At 32.2% G+C, this 14707-nt stretch overlaps 1 long non-coding RNA gene across 1 annotated transcript; it reads right to left on the reverse strand.

Moving 5' to 3' along the window:
• Positions 1–4270: 4270 nt before the first annotated feature.
• LOC128202987 (uncharacterized) lies at positions 4271–12796 on the reverse strand. Its single transcript, XR_008255836.1, has 3 exons — positions 12701–12796; positions 7478–7755; positions 4271–7095 (listed from the first exon to the last, which is right to left on the reverse strand). It is a non-coding gene; the product is annotated as an uncharacterized LOC128202987 (long non-coding RNA).
• Positions 12797–14707: the final 1911 nt, after the last annotated feature.

Here is a 14707-nt window from a genome sequence, read left to right on the forward strand (position 1 = left end):
GCCTGTTAGTCCGTCGACCCTGGTTCGATTCCCCATAACGGTGAGATATCTTTGGGTTTTATTTTAATTGTTTATCTCAGTAAAAGATATCTTTTTAATTCAATTTATCGCCAAACATTATTGCCAGTGAAGACAAATGTTAATTCCATGTCATTATATGATCAAACAAATGCATTCAAAAAAAGGTTAAGTTGTGCCCCCCCCCCCCCCGTTTAGAAAGTCCTGAAACCGCCCCTGGTCAATGTAACCTACATTTTCGAAAAATCAGTACCTTAATAGCAAACAAAGATGTGAAATTACGTGCAGGTGGCCATGCTTGTCAAAGCAATAACATGATAACATTATGATACGTTGATAACCTCATTTATACGGTACAAATGAACTACAAAACAGTAACATCGGTACATATAAATAAGTAAATAAGTAATAAGGATTATATCGGGATAAACTCTCAAAACTGATATTTTTGCTGTAAAAACCGATTCATTGTTTTATTTTTAACATGTTGATATATTGATAAAGAATATGACATATTTCAATCAAGTTAAATTATAATAAACAACAGAAACAACAACACTGTAATTTTAATTTGTTAAAAAAATACCCCCAACCCATAAAACTTCATCAAACTTCAAAACCCCCAAAACCTCAAAATTCAAAATCAACTGGTTTTTTCTATCAAACAATAATCAATATGTCTTCTTATTTTGTTTCATAATAACATTAACATAAAAAAGCGTATTTATTTATTCGCTTAAAAATTGCATAAGATTGCACATGTTATGGATTTACTATATATACCATTGTACTAAAAACATACATTTATAGTTGTTTTTCTTGTCTATATCTATGACATTTAAAAAATACATGGTACTCAGTTTTTACACATTGAGTATCAGAATAACAGACGACTACCTCTCTTGGAATCAATAAATAACCATCAGATTCAATATAGAATTGATGACTAGAACATCGAAATCTCGCAATCGATTTTCTCACATTAATGGGTAAACTGAATAACTTGTATGTTCCTGGATTTAATATGTATTTAACATGTGTGTACATGTCATAGAGGACGAGTTTCTGATATTTCTGAACAAGTATTGCCTTTTGCATTGGAGAAACCGTTGTTCAGAGACATTAAATGTTCATTAAAGTTTTTAACACTTTGACGTAGCCAAACAAACCCAAAACCATAGCGGTAATTACAAGGAGTTCTTTACAGAGATATCCAAATTATCTTTTTTGATCCCTCCTTGTGTTTTGAACATGAAATGGCAATTTAATGGATCACGTTTTTCTGACATGCGTAGTAGTTAGTGTCAGTATTTAGCACAATTGATATCATGATAATTACACAAAGGAATTTATCAGCAATCTTATTTATGCATCACCTTTATTTATATGATTATTAAATCCAAAAATGTTTAAATATATTGAATATAAATGTCCTAAAGAATAGTAAAGACCTTATAATGAAATAAACTCAATATTTGGTGATGAGAAATTTACAGAAAGATGGTAAGATTTAAAAACAATCATGCCATAGCCAGTGCAACAAATTGGATTTTGTCAAACCAATGTGGCAAACAGTTTATGGTGTATCAATTTAAACTGATATATATATATATATATATATATATATAAATATATATATATATATATATATATATATATATATATATCAGTTTAAATAAATAAATATATATATATATATATATATATATATATATATATATATATATATATATATATATATATATATATATATATATATAAGCATGTCAATCTGTGGCACCGTAACAGGTGGCTTATACATTTAGTGCACCATTCAAAAGGCTTATATTATATTTTTATCCTAAAAAGCACTTCAAGGAGTAATATAAGAACGTTTTGGTTAATACCAGTTTAATCACTTTAGAGAGTCGAAGCTGGGGATCGAACCCGTAAACCCACATTCCCCAGGCGGATGCTGTAATAACTAGGCCACCGGCGACGGACTACGAATACATTTTACTGAATAACGTCTGTCACGTAAAAACAACGTTGATATCTGCCATTTCGTTCTGGGGTGGTTCAATGAAACATATAAATCCTATCACAGATATACTATGCATCTATTCACGCACAATAGTTCCCCGATTTTGCGATACATGCTAAAGGTATATCTAAAACGCAGATTCAATCTGACTCGTAGTTAATTCCGAATAAACAAAATTTCGAATGATGAAAAAGTATAATGAGTACGTTTTTATTATTTTCATTCTCCTTTGATAAGAATGTAAAACCAGTTATAGAAATATAAAACAATATCTGCTTCTTTGTGAGTACCTTGACCACTTTACGAAGCCTGTGGTCAGCATTACCCCGGTTGCATTGCTCTGTATTTGAACATGTCACAGATAACCCAACTGATAAGCCATATTTCCTCCAGTAACTCTTTCCAGTGCATACGTTGTGTAAACAGTCTGTCTGCGTCCACGTAGAATCTAAGGATTGTTATATTTTCATTAAGAATGAATCACGGCAGTGTTGTGGTTTAAGGCCTTTGCTTTGAGAGCAGGAGGTCCTAGGTTCGAGTAACCACGATGAGTCTGACCGATGTGACTAGTCGGTAAGTCGCCGGCTAGTATTTGATGCTGACCGCTTGTCAACCTACCTGGCATCGGGGAGTTATGCATTTCTAAAGAGGTGTCTCAGAACCTTTTTGCTCTTTCAATTGGGGTGACACTAATTAGCAAAAACATTACTTAACAAAGAAGACTTCAACCGTTGCAATATTTGCAAGTAAATTGCTTCATGACTGTGTCTCAAGATCACTTTTGACCACAGGTGTGAGAAATTACTATGCTTGGCCCAAGTTGCGAGAAAATATCGCTGTTTGTAATGTACAATTTTCATATATATTGTTTTACAACGTGTCACACAGTTAGGTTTTCAAGTTCATTAAAGTTCCGCTAGTAAGGTCTAAAAGATGAATGATTAAACTTTATTTGGCCCAGGCCATCTCAGTTTAGATTATGATGATAAATTTAAATGCCACCATTAATACATTTTGCAAAAATTTGCTCTTTCCAAGATAAAGATAAATAAGTTGTAAGAACGGTATATCTGCGAATGCAGCTTTAACACTTACTACAAATTTTAACCTACGGTGTAAAGAAATTAAGGGTCCAGAAATCTAGTTAAATTGTCAAGCAATTTGAAACTGGGGTCAATGACATCTTGAGCAAGGCAAAATTTGTTAAAAAGCAACAAAAATGCATTTCTACATGTCAAACACATGTTTTAACCTCCAACATCTTGCCTTCATCGACATCAATGTTCATTAACTAGTGGTATGTTGTAACAGCAAACCAAATAATTCCCTAATTTGGAGGACACAGCTTTATTCTCGATTCAGGAAAGAGTTAACACATTCTTTTTTCACCATGACTACGCCACTTTGACTTAGAATACAATAACTTTTACTTGCCTAAAACTTTAACCCAAGTCAATCAGGGGCCATAACTTGAATTAAGGATATGGAATTATGTAACCTCATTGGGTGATGGTCCTGAACAATTGTGTGAAGTATTAAGTCAATTGAATGAAGGGTATAGAAGTTATAAAACAATATTCCAACCACCCTAAAACTTAAACCTAAGTTTCATAGTCAATCAGGGGGCACAATTTGTATAAAAGATCATATGGAGTTATCCAACCTCATTATGTGATGGCTCTGAACATCTGTGTGAAGTATATAGTCAATTGAATGAATGGTATTGTAGTTTTAAGTGAAAATCCCAACTTGCCCTAAAACTTTAACCTGCACTTAAACTTTAACCTAAGTCAATCAGGGGCCATAACTTGTATTCAGGATAATATGGAGTTATGTAACCTCATTGTGTGATGGTCATAAACAACTGTGTGAAGTATTAAGTCAATTGAACAAAGGATATAGAAGTTATTAATAAATATTCCAACTTGCTCTAAAACTTTAACCTAAGTTCCATAGTCAATCAGGGGCCATACTCTGTGTAAAGAATAATATGGAGTTATCTAACCTCATCATGTGATGGCCCTGAACAACTATGTGAAGTATTAAGTCAATTGAATGTAGGGTATTGGACTTATAAGTGAAAATCCCAACTTGCCCTAAAACTTTAACCGGACGCCGACGCTGGGGCGTGTAGTATAGCCCACCTATTCTTCGAAAAGTCAAGCTAAAGACAATAATGAAACACAATGAAATATACAACTTATATTTAACCACATACATTTATGTTTAAGTTTTTTTTCTTTGTGTCTCAGACGACACGGGAACAATGAACAAAACATTAGCATGCTCTACTTTTCAGCAACTTCTGAAAATAATTATCGAAATATTTTGTAAAACTGTTTTAGATCAATATAAAATTGGATGAAAATGATGCCTGCATTGATTTCAATTTTGATTAATCAATCAAGAACATTTACAGTTAACAAAAAACCATACCAGATTGAAATTGATGTAACCTTAACAAGAAAATCTTAATCAGATTTTTTAAATGAATAATAATGGGACAGTTACTTGCATTATAAGCAAAAAAATAGTTATCTGTCCTGATGCACGTGAACACTTGTCTAAAGTTTCAATGCATTACATTAAGTATTTACTGAGAAAGCATCTTAAATGTGAGTATACCGGTAGCTCTCCTTCCATACATTCAAGCAAACAAAAATGCAACAAAATATAATGGCCATGGCCTGAACTTTCCTACGAAGTTTTTTGTCACCAATTTATTAAAGATCACACAAAAATGAGACCTGTCAAGTCTTCGAATATATATTTTGTCCACCTCAGTTCATGGAATAATGTACTTGACCTAGATTTTACAAACACTCTTATTAAGTTTCAAGAAGAGCACCAAAAATGGTCCCGCTAATACTTTTTTGAGAGTTGTATATCACAAATTCAATATAAAATCAGAATCGGGAATCTGTTCCCTGATGCACATGCCATGTTCTGTTCAAAGTCTAATAAGCATGTTTAAGCATACATGTATAAGCATGTTTAAACAAAGTGGGAAGGGTTGCCTACACAAGAATGTATAAAGCAAATAACAAAGGGTTGCAACCCCTGATCGAAGAGTCCAACAGAAAATGCAGCTCAAATACATATAATGACTGATAGTGTGGACAAGCTTCAACAAAATTCTTCATAAACTTGAGAAGTTGCTTTCACAAGATTTCCTTATTATATAAGTACATATATATGAAAAATGACTGAATGAAAATTCAAACCGTTACTTACAACACTGACTGATTGTCTACTAGTAGTGGGGTAGTTCTTTCATCAGGATATTTTCAAAAGTTGAGTTGGTTTTTTTTTAATCCGAAAATTAAAAAAAAACTGGCATGAAATTATTTAACTTAAGCCTAAGGAGATCAGGATGAGGTACACTTAGGTGGTAAAGTTCCAATTCAACAGGTATATTTCCCAAACATTTCTTTCTGCTTATATCCAACAGAAGAGGAAATGTTGTCTGACGTACAAAATTCAATAAAAGTTTTTGTAAGTACCCATATGTATTTTACAAAACTATTTCACACTGAACCTAGGGTGCCCAGTAGAATTGAAATCTTGATTTTCTGGCATCTGTTGATGAACTTACAGACTTCTGATTATAATCAAGCAATTATATAATTTCAAAAATGGAGCAAAAAGCACAAACATCTGACAACTAACCCCTGGTATGCAATTTTCAACAAAATCCTTTTAAACTGTAGAAGTAACATTTACAACAAGCAAATTCAGCATGTACTAATGGTTTAAAAAAAATGCATAAAACATCAGTTTTGGAGATAAAATATGAAAACCTGCAAACTCATCTTTTGTCATCAGTCTTTTAATGCTGGTTTGCAGATACATTGTATTTACGCAAAAAAAAAACTCATTCCAAGACAAAAAATAAAAAAAGTTGTAAAAAAACATTATATCTGTAAGAGTGCAGCTTTAAGTAAAACATCTTGTGAAAGTAACTAGAATTGTGTCGATATGACCCGGATGCCCCCACTTGCCTCATGTGATCTCAGGAAATGATCACAGCAGTTCTTAATAATTTCCAACCAAACTAAGTCTATTCACAGGTAATCCATTATCCTGATAAGTGGGGGCATTAAAATATTAAATGTCTTTAGATCATGTTTATAACACAGAAGCTTAATGAACAATTCATGTTCAATTTCGAAGCAGTCCTATTCACACTGATGGTTCTTCAAAGCAACTGTGCACCAGATCATCAATTTGCAAGAAAAAAAAACAATAATTATTGTCGAAGACTGTCACAAATTTGGTATTAATGTGTACAATGTATTGAAACTTACTAACTGAAGTACTACATAGTTTAAAATTTATTCAAGTTTAGCAGTTATTAGGTATTTTTCCATTAAAAAAGATTACTGGGTATATCTACCTAGTAAAATTCATTCCTTATGCTTGATTGGCTAGTCGGTGTTATCACCTGATATTACAGAGTTAATTGTTTAGCTTACTTATGTCACCTGATTAAAATAAGCCATCGAAGCTCAGTGAATACGACGCTGGACTTCAATTTTGGCGACACTTGTTCGAACTCGGTCTCCTACACATTTTTTTTTTTACATTTTGGTACATTTTTTTACAATTATGGTATCAAAGGGTAACACATTCTATTAGATAATTGTCCTGAGATTCGTTACGAAAATTGGTGCCAATCTGGTGTACAGTCCCTTTAAAAGAAAAAAGGTGTTGATGACCCTAGACATCTCAACTAAGTAGCCTGGAGACCAAACCTTTAACACAAATTCAATGACCAAGCTTGTTTGCCTGTTGTGAACTCTCTTCTTTATTTGAGCTATTGTCCTTTCAGGTATTTTCCCAGCTGCAAGCCTTATGCGGTAAGAGTTGGTATGTGTTTGTCCGTTAGACATGCTTTAAAGATTGGTATGAAGATCTTGTTTTCTTCTTCAGACCACCTTTGTTTCTTTTATTGTGTAGAATCCTTTGATATTGGTTCACCATCTATGCTGGTCTCTCCCCTATTACAGTTTCCATCAAAGTTGGATCTCTTATCGAGTTATCGCCATCATCATCTGCAAAAAACATAGCAAAACTTTCATGCAGCATAATGTTAACAACTGGAATAACAATGGTGGGTTTTATTTTGACAAAACAGACAGTTAAGATTCTTTAATTATTTCAATATCCCAAAATGCACAATTATTGATTCCCAGATTCTAGAACAAATCTATCTAGAAACATGGCCAGTGTACCATGAACCTGCAAGCTCCGGCCACAGTGTACAGTTAGGCTAACTGATGTCAAATGTAGTTTGATTGTTATGACTTTTTCCAAAGAAATATACAAATAATTTGAGAAAAAGATAATTGAGAAATTATATTTCACTTCAAAATTTTAATGGCAGTATTTACAACTGACACCTTTTGATAGAGGAATGTGTAAGCAACAATATACCTTTGGGGACTGGGTAATTCTGGATCGCTTCACTCCATCGTATACCATTTTGGAGGATTCTGCTTCTGCTGGTTGCTCTGCGGGGTAGGTCTGGGTCACTTCACTCAATCATATACAGGTTTGGAGGATACTGATTCTGCTTGTTGCCCTGCAGGGTAAGTCTGGGCGCTTCACTCAATAGTATACCATTTTGGAGGATACTGCTTCTGCTAGTTGGTCTGAGTCACTTCACTTGATAGTATACCAGTTGGAGGATTCTGCGTCTGCTGGTTGCTCATCTAAAATATATAGGACCTACCCTTTAAAATCTCAAATGTTACTTTAATTTTAACCATAATATATTTTACAACGATTGTGAAGGATGCTATGATAGCTTATACTAAGTCACTCTCGTTGGCATAATGTTTCACGAGAGTGTCATCTTGTGTTGTGGGGGAAACCAGGGTACCCGGAGAAAACCCACTTGTCCGGCTTGGTGACCACTTACCAAACTCAAAGGCGCCCAGGCCGAAAATCGAACCCTGGTCGCCTTGGTGAGGATGTTACAGCTAGACAAATCACTAACAGATCTGGGCCCAACAACATGGTATGCACTGTTGCACTGTTGAGGCATTATAAACACAACACACTACGTTCAACTTTTGTTGGTGTTATGATAAAGTTTCGATAAATGGATAAACAGACAGACAGATAATGACATTATTTTAGGGCAAGTTTATAAAAACTATAAAAGTTAATTGCTCCAGACTTGCCCTTTATCAAGTTGAGTAGCATTCATTTTCAAAAGTCAGTGTAAAACTACTTCTTGGCTTTAAAAACAGCTTGTCATGAAAGTGCTTATGGAACAGTGATAATTCAGATATGATAATATAATGATTTTTTCCTAAATAATCTTCATGCTTATTAGTCAGAATTTAATTCCTTAGTCCTTAGCATGACAAAGCCATCTTGGAATATAAAAATGGCCGAAATTTCAATTCCTGTATATCTATATATATACTGTAGTATTAATGGGCAGACATAATTTTCTGCCCACAAGCATGCAAATATGATGCACAATAAAAGTTTATGCAAATAAGTTTTCTAACTTGGTTAATTAAGTAGTAAACATCATGAAAATCAAGAAATAATCGGTTAAAAAAACTCCTTCCCAGGTGAATGTGTGATATCATTTGCTGAGTCATTCAAAGAAAGTCCAGTACATGACAGTTAATGTTTTGCTCTGATGCCTTTTTCTGTTTTAGTATTTAGTCGATTGGAAAGTGTTACTGTGAAAATTAGCCTGTGCTTACCGCCAAGGCCTAAAAAAAAAAATACATTTGGTTCGGGTTACCCGACCCTACCTACGGAATAGGCGCCGACCTTAACGTTTTTATAGTCTGTTGGAAAAAAAATGAAAAACTAAAAAAAAAAAAAAAAAAAATTCTCTTCTTTTTTTTGCTTTTCAATATGTAGTTTAAATCCTTAATTGCTTATATAGAAGATAACTTTAACACCATTCTCCAATGATGAAAATGACATTCTTATATAAAGCCTAATACAAAAAAAAATAAAAAGCCTACCTACCCTACCTATTTTTGAAAAGGATGTAACCCTAACCAAACAATTTTTTTTTTAGGCCCAAGTACCTCAATCAGAACACTTTTGGCACTATTTTTGAAATATTTTAGTTATACTACAAAATTTTCCATTATCATACATGGATTCAAGACCAGCTGGTTAATATAAATGATATTTTTTTAAGATACCACAAGTCTACATGAAAAGTAATTTACTAACCGCACAGTCAAGAACTGCCATTTTTTGTCCTAAGAGTACCTACATGTAAATATGGAACAGTTTTTATTTGTTATTTATTTCATGTAATTTTTAAACATTATTGCTACCTGTTTTGTTTCAGTAAATTAATAATTCTTGTATTCCCAGCTTGCATTTTTGTCAGTAAAATTTGACAATTTAAGTAAAATAATTCAGGCTGTATCAATATTCTGTGATTGTGGCAAGCATGAAGTCATTCCTTGGGCCATGTGTCATGTATTGACATTTGATTATGAAAAGTCTTTGAAATAGCAGTATTTGAAATACTAAGTGGAGAATCGTGTTCTTTGGAACTAATGAATCTACTGCAAGTGCCTTTATTGATTAAAATCATTACTAATTAAATGATCATGATCTGAAAAAAGCTTTTATAATGGATGTGCCATATCTATGTACTGTTCTGATTCAGGTACTCACCAAGTTACACACATTATCAGGCATTTTTCTACCCATTGTGGGAAAAAGACCGTAGACATTGAATTTTTGTCGTGAATTACATGTATGCCATTTTGAGAAATGCTTTACCTAAAAAATTGAACATTTTACAGTTAAAAGAACAATACTTTTTGTCTCCTGCAATTTAAGAAATTATTAAAATATTAGTTTCTTTTCCCCTTCAAATGACCATTTCATGAAATGGCTGTTCAAAATATAAATCAATGAAAGTGTAAATATTTATCTATTGCCAAAAATCATGACCGTAAATGTCAAATTCTGATCTCTGAAGGTGATAAAAAAAAAATTAATATCACTCAATTCATAAGGATGTTAAATGTCAACCATTAGTCCATTTCAGGTAAAAATATTTTTTAAAACTTTAATTGGGACTTTTTTCTCCAAATTGTGAAATAATTATTCTACATTTTACTAGGAGAATGGGTCAGATTGTAAGAGTTGTGGGAACTAGAGAAAAGGTTCTTTATATACATCAGGTTAGGCCTAAAAAATGCATTTGGTTCGGGTTACCTGACCCTACATATGGAAAAGGCAATGACTCTACTGTTTTTCACTTTGTAGTCGAAAACCATAAATGCTTATAAATACAGCAGGGTTCGACACTAACGGTAGTCCGGTAGTCTGAGACTACCAGATTTTTGGTGGGACTAAAAGACATTTTAAGTCAATAGTCCGTCGGACTACTAGAAGAAAGTAAATATCACATCAGTTAATTGAGCATAATTTTTTTATTACGCTTAAACTTGCGTAAAACGTGATGTCAAGAAGCTGATTATCACCGGTAAACACTCATTGTAAAGCTTGCCGAAGATGGCCGAGCAGTTCCGGACAACATGGACTGTTAACCGAATTTCGGCGCATTTCGTATAGCCTTTCGATCAATGTTTAAACCAGTCAGTAGAATGTCTTTATTTAGAAAGGGAAAAACCATTTTTGCACCCTATGATGTGTTTTAATCGTCAGACATGTACACCTCTGCCAATGTCAGCAAGGTGGATTTGGGTCCAATAAGTGGCAGAATTTCTAAATCCCTTGCATTTTCAGTCAAAAACAATGAAAGATACGATGAAGACAAACACTTGACGGTTGTTACTATTTTTAGATTTTCTGAAAATATGTCATGGTTATTATGGTTTAGAGTATTGCCAAATGTCAGTGTTTATATAAAGCAAACAGAAGGAACATTATGTATGGCTTATGAAATCTTTTAAACTGGCTTTTAGAAGAGCAGCTGATAAATTAATCATACTGCCAAAATAGGAATAATGCAGTGTAAGTGCAGACAACGACAGAATTGTGTGCGTTAATTTTCACGCCAAAATGTCGTAACATTTTATACATTGAAGCAAGGGCCAATACCAATTGAGACCAAGCCCATAGCGATAAGGCTACACATACAGTGTCACATGACCTCTTTATTAGGGACCTCCGACAAATACCCAGAAGCAGACGATAATAATGCAAAAGTTATCAATGACAATCAGATAAAAAATGCATGGAACATGGTAAAACATAGCAATAAAAGCAAGAATAACATTAAATAAGTTCATTATTATTTATTGTATGCAACGTATAATTCAGGTAGAAAAATGTCTAGACTAATAATTTATTTCTAAATAACATCGGAATTTTGTTACAGTACAATAACAGTCTCTTTTTTAAAACTCAAATAAAGGGAAACAAAACGTGTATTTATTTCCTATCTGATCAACAAAAAAAAGATGTTTGTATAGATCCATTGTCAAAACTCAATGGACTTTGCTGTTTTTCTTCCTTTCTCGATTCAGAATCACCTGTTTTATACAAGTGCAATGCATTATTATCATTATTTATATAACTACCTTATTGTTTCTTTCAATGAATAAATTTCTGTATTAAATGAAATGCAAAACTGTTCCAACAATCAGCATAGAAATTTTGAAACAACCATAGTCATTATAAATGCAAAGGTTTTTACTTTGATTTGCGTCATTTTTAAATATGATTTTGTTTTATCTATACGTATATACTTTTTGTGACCTTAATTAAATTTAATAAAAAAATATGACTCACATAAACAGAGGTGCCTTTTTCACTAATATATCAAACAAACTTAAAAGCAAATGTAAATGCTTCAGATTTAAAACTTTTCCCGCAATAAGGAGACAAATTTCAAAATCAAACTAAATCGCAAGAAATCATCAATATTGTACACTAGTTCACATCATGATATTTCTTATTTTAAGGCTATTAAAACGGAAATATATGTATATTATGTACGTTTACGTTAAGACATTTTGAGAATTGAATTAGTCTACTAAACAGTCCCTTGTTATCAATTATAATTTTAGCAGTATTAAGGGAAAATGTCAGTATTTCGGATTACTTAAACTCTCTTTACTATCACTTAATTATGAGACATAATTTGTGTTAAATATATATAACACTACTGTTGATATGTGATGATCGTCGGAGGACATGGCAGATAGCACCGGCAACTGATAAGCCATGCCTAATATGGACGCTGACTGATCAGCTAGTTTGACTGACAGGCAGCGTCATGTTAATTGTTATCTTACTCCCATATAAAAATAATTAATAACACTTTCGGAATTTATTTCATCATGTTTTTAAGCATTATATGATATGTTGTTTAGATTAACCAAGAATACTGAATAGTAGGATGTCAATAATCAAATATTGCTTATCAGTAGGATGCCTGTCATTTGTGCCATAACTTAAAAACCTTAAGATTTAGTCTATATGTCATAAAATATAGATGACATCATGTGGAGAAGTTTGAAACATATTGGCCCACATTTGGCCAGAGACAAGATCTCTCAGTGTCAGTTGTTTTGATTTTAGCTCAATTAGTGAATACCAGTTTGCCCTATAGATTTCACAATGAACATTTAAATAATTTATGATATCTGTTATACTTCAATATGATGAATTGATGTTACCACATACCTTTAAAACCATAAAATTTTATTGCAAAGCCTTTTGGATCTTTTTTCCCACCCCAGTGAAGGGCAATATCTTTTTGTGATGCTTTCCTTCCAGGCAAAGTCATCTGCAATAACAAGAGTTGATTTAATTGTAAATTAACATACTAAAACATACATGTACACTCCCCAGAGAGTTTTGTTCAGAATGCCAGGGGATTTGGGTCACATATCAGGGGATTTTTCATCATAGCTACATTGTATACATGTAGCACTCAGGTGCCAAATCACTTATTTCACCCCTTTCAACACTTTCATATAAACATTTTGTCAGACACTGTTATATTGCATAATAAAAGCACTCATTACAAAACAGAATACTTAATAGGAATATATATATATCTATATATATATATATATATATATATATATATATATATATATATATATATATATATATATATATATATATATATATATATATATATATTTCAGAGACCATTTAATGGGCTCAGCTTCCTCTAAAATTGGATACAATATCTGCTGTTTATCTGAAATTATGACTATCAGACTAATAGAAAATGGAACAAATATATATGATAAGTTTTCATTTTTTCCAATTGCCAAATAGACAGATTTGTTTACATTTGATCAAAGGGCAAATGCATTAACTTTAACTGTTTAAGTTCATTTTATAAACATGTTAACTTTTGGCAATCATCAAAAATAAATACATTATCATTTTAATAAATATCAATTAATCAGATTTATTGGCATATCGGCAAATTTGCCTTGGGCCATTTATAAATATAACCATAAATTAGGGCCAAGACGTACAAATAACATGACAAACAATAAACATACAAGCAAATATAAATAATTTTAATCAAGTGATACAACATTAAGCAAAAAATTCTTTAGTATTTACATGATTAACATTATAATTTTACTGTTCTATATTAAAATACTCTACACGTAAAATTTTGATTTATTAAGAAGCAGCTAATTCTTGTAACTTTTCATTTCTTAGTTTCATAGCATAGAAAACAAATTTTGTAAGATTGGTAACCTGTTTATGGTTTCTATTTAACATAATGTGCTTAAAGTTAGCCTGAGATGGCCAACTTGACCTTATACAATATTTAATTCTTAATTCTGAGTATGCACTGCAACATAAAAGAAAGTGATTCTAAAACATTTTGTGTACAGAGTTTAAGTCATATTTTTAAACATGTAGGTAGGGCATGACAGAGAACAGCATTTTTTATAAGTTATTTTAATCCTCTTCTGTACCAAACAATTTACTGTCACCTTAAATTTAATATTAATCCTTTTTTAAACATGTTTTTAACACAAAGTAAAGAGCTCTTAATTTGTTATATGCTCTCTGATTTGATAAATAATATAGTTTAATGAAAAGCCACCTTTCATCTCAACAGTCTAATTGACACTTGTTACATGATTTCTGTCAGTTTTTATCAAAAGGCACACATGTTGCATTGTTTTGATAAAAACTGATAGAAAATAAGTTGTTTAATTTCACTTGATTTTACATTATTTCAACAAAAGAAGAGCTGATGTTTGATAAAAACATAGGAATATCATTTAAAATAAGGATTCTTTATCGACTTTAGCTAACATCAAATAAGCAAAACAACAATTACACAAACTGCCAGGTAACCCGATAATATATCTCACACACACACACACATTCACTTTTTATTTTGTCACGGTAACATATCGTTACAACAGACATGTAATAACATAAACAGGCAATTGGGTAAACAACATGACGGAAAATAACAATTGAGGCAATTTTACCACCGGGTACAGTGACAAATCGCTAACAGACATGATTAAGGAAATCAATGTAATACAAAGTTGTACAGCTTAAAATTTGGCATGTATACTAACAGATCTGTTGTAAAAACAAGTCCCTTAAACTCGGGATATTTTATGAATGGAAATTCGCCTCGTTTCGTTGGCTAACGGTACAAAAAGCACGTGCAGAAAATTATGAATGGTGTAAGTG

Source organism: Mya arenaria, chromosome 9 (assembly GCF_026914265.1).
Source record: "Mya arenaria isolate MELC-2E11 chromosome 9, ASM2691426v1".
Taxonomy (NCBI): Eukaryota; Metazoa; Mollusca; class Bivalvia; order Myida; family Myidae; genus Mya; species Mya arenaria.